The following is a 3951-nucleotide window of genomic DNA, read 5'->3' as shown; positions in this document are numbered from 1 at the left end:
CAGGGAGGAACCAACAATTGAAATGACGCTCATAGTAAGATTACTCTGCCCACCCAGAAATGTAACCCAGGATGAGCTAACAGACAAACAAACAAACAAACAAGACAACTGTAATGGTGGAGGTAGTGAAGTTCACAGTGTTACCTGAGGCATTTAGTGAGGCATTTCTGGCTTATCAGCCAACATTAAGGCAAAAAAGCCGGACAAAATAATTTCAAAGTCACTAATAACAAAATAATTATTGCAGTAGATGTTTTCATGCTGCAGAGCAGCACAGGGCAATAATTTACAGTGAATTTCAGAAGGTATAAAGAGTGTAAATTTGACATTACAGAACCTATGAAACGCTTTGTGCAAAATCGGTTTAGTTTTAACTGATCGTAGCAAACAAAAACTAAACTTATGCAACCAGAAGATGCAATATATATCTACATAGAAAACACACAAAACAAAGTATAACTAGCTTTAAGCATTAACCTTTAATTTAACCATTAAGCTTGCAATGTAATTATGACATTAAAATGGAGGATTTATCTGCAGTTACCTTCGTACAGAAAAACGTGTTAGTTCTCATTTATCACTGTTCCATCCATCCATCCATCCATCCATCCATCCATCCATCCATCCATCCATCCATCCATCCATCCATCCATCCATCCATCCATCCATAATCTTCCGCTTGTTCCGAAGTCGTGTCATGAGGGCAGCAGCTTGAGCAGGTAGGCCCAGACATCTCTTTCCACAGCCACCTCTTCCAGCTCTTCTGGGAGGACGCCAAGGTGTTCTGAGGCCAACCGAGTAATATAGTCTCTCCAGCGTGTCCTGGGTCTTTCCCGGGGGTCTCCTCCCAGTCGGACATGCCCGAAAAGCACCTCCCTAGGGAGGTGCCCAGGGGGCATCCTTACCAGATGCCCGAATCACCTCAACTGGCTCTTCTCGACGTGAAGGAGTAACGGTTCTACTCTGAGTCTCTCCTGGATAACTGAACTTCTCACCCTATCTCTAAGGGAGAGTCCAGCTATCCTGCAAAGGAAACTAATTTCAACTGCCTGTATCTGATCTCATTCTTTCGGTCACTACCCAGAGTTCACAACCATAGGTGAGGGTAGGAATGTAGACCGACTGTTAACAGAGAGCTGTGCCAATCCATCTGTCAATCTCACGCTCCATTCTTCCCTCACTCGTGAACAAAACCCTGAGATACTTGAACTCCTCCACTTGAGACAGAACCTCATCCTCGACCCAAAGAGAACTATCGACCCTTTCCGACTGAGGACCATGGCCTCAGATTTGGAGGTGCTGATTCTCATGCCAGCTTCTTCACACTTGACTGCGAACCGCTCCAGTGAGAGATGAAGATCACGGCATGATGACACCGATAGGACCACATCATCTGCAAAGAGCAAAGAAAGAATCCTGAGGCCACTGAACCAGAATCCCTCTGCCCCCTGGCTGCACTGAGAAATTCTGTCCATAAAAGTTATGAACAGAATCTGTGACATCGGGCAGCCCTGGTGGAGTCCAACTCCCACCCTGAAGAGGTCAGACTTACTACTAGCAATGCGAACCAAACTCTTGCACCGCTTGAATAGGGACTGAACAGCCTGTAACAACAGGCCCCCAATCTCATACTCACGGAGCACCCCCACAGTGTGCCCATAGAAACAGTCGAAAGTCTTTTCTAATTCTGCAAAACACATGTAGACTGAATGGGCAAACTCCCATGACCCCTCCACGACCCTAGTGAGGGTAAAGAGCTGATTCAATGTTCTGCAGACAGGACAGAACCCGCATTGTTCATCTTAGATCTGAGGTTCGACCAACGATCAGACTCACTTTTGCAGTACCGCTGAATAGACCTTACTCGGGAGGCTAAGGAGATTATGCCCCTGTAATTGGAGCACACCCTCTGATCCCCCTTTCTGAAGAGGGAACCTTTTTTTTTTTTGTGTCCACAAAAGTCTTTGGAATTGCTCTTTGTCTGGCCTGTCACCTAGAACCAATCTGCCTTGGGAGACCCTACCAGGGGCAATTAAAATTGCCCCAGACAGCATAGCACCTAGGATCATTTAGGCACACAAACTCCTCCACCATGATAAGGACATGATTCAAGAAGTAGGCAGTTAAAATTAATTTGTTGTTTTAAACATATACTTTTGAAGGGGTTTTGAAGATGATGTTTAAAGTCAAATGCGTCAAACTTTCAAATATCAAAAGTACAGATGTTTCATGGACATTTTTGCTTGAACAAAAATAAATGTTTGCAGTTCAATTCAGTTTATTATGTATGACTTGGGTTCTGTAGTTGAAAACTTTTCACTTCCCATGTGGGCAACTTTCTTCATTCAAAAAAGCCTGAGAAAGACTTCCTGATGGGAAACAAAATGTCTTCAGCTACAGATTTAAAGTCCAGTTGTTGCTGTTTTTTTCAACGTCCTGAATGATTTCTCCTGATGAATCTCCACCAGCATATACACATTTAAACCATTAATATAAAATGTAGAAAAAAACTCTGTTAAAAACAGAAACTTGTGGTAAGCAGTCAAGAGGATTTAATCCCGTCAACACAAACTATTAATATATAAAAAAAATTAAGTAAAAACTGATTTTGTTCATAAATTATTCTCCTAAAATTCATCACATTTTGTTGAACATTTCAGCTCACTGTTGTGTTTATTTTATGTTAAAATTGATTTACAAGTTACAGACAGCACTAGGAACCTTTTTTTTATTTTTTTCAAATGACAACTGTTAATGTTGGAAGGACAAATGATGAAATTATATGATTTCAGCCATTAAGTTTGGTGTGCTGAGGCAAAAAATGCGATCTGTGCATTGGGCTAAAGGTTTTTGTACTCTCTGAACCCAGAAATAATGATCCTTCCTTGTTCATTAGTGTCTACTCAGTCAATCATAAACACATCAAAAATGAGTTTAGCATTCAGGCGCAGGACAATTGACCTTATATGTGCCCTTCCTCACCAGCAAGCTGTCACAAGGCTTCATCCAAATTGAGGCAATTAGCTCCGATGTGTCTCCCCCATTAAGCTGAGTCTCTTCACTGTGTTCTAATGACAGCAGCAGGACATGGCCTAATCAGCCAGTGTTCCCTCCCGGAGTTCACATCCACCTCTTACGCCATGAGTGAGCTGATGCTGCAACTGAAAAACACCTGCAAGAAGAAAAATGTTCAAATGAAGCAACAATGGAGATGTCACAAAAAAGGAAAACTAAAATGGATGAAAAAATGTGCACTCCAATATGAAAACATCAAAGTTCATGCTCAATAATCCAGGTAAAAAAAATCAACAAAGTTGAGTCAGGTCCTCTGGATGGTTTCTTTTTGTTGAAATAAAAACAACAACAGCTGACCAAAGTGCTTTACAGTTAAGACAGATAAAAAGAGTAAAAAATGCATCTAGTGCCACTCAAAAACATAAGAAAGTGAATACACAAAAACGATAAAATCAGCTCAAAATTTGTTCTCAGACTCTGCGTGGGTCAAATGCCAAGGAATACAGATGAATCTTAAGCAAAGATTTAAAAGTCTCAACGGTCTGAGCGGTCTTTAAATTCTCTGGTAAACTGTTCCACAATTTTGGAGCAGCAACCGCAAAAGACGATCACCTCTGGACTTCAGTTTGGATCTGGGGACATCTAAGAGGAACTGGTTGGTAGACCCGAGTGCTCTTACTGGAGTGTAGATGTTAATAAGATCACATAAGTAAGACGGGGCCAGACCTTTTAAGACTTTAAAAACAAGCAATAAAATCTTAAAATCAATCCGGAAGTGGACAGGAAGCCAGTGGAGAGAAGCCAGGACAGGGGTTATTTGTTCATATTTTTTAGTTGCTGTTAAAAGACGAGCTGCTGCGTTCTGGACAGATTGTAAACGATGCAAAGATGATTTGTCTAAACCAACAAACAATGAATTACAGTAGTCCAAACGAG

The sequence above is a fragment of the Nematolebias whitei genome, chromosome 1 (assembly GCF_014905685.2).
Source record: "Nematolebias whitei isolate Nwh7 chromosome 1, NemWhi1, whole genome shotgun sequence".
NCBI classification, from domain to species: Eukaryota; Metazoa; Chordata; class Actinopteri; order Cyprinodontiformes; family Rivulidae; genus Nematolebias; species Nematolebias whitei.
Note: the sequence above shows the minus strand (reverse complement) of the source record.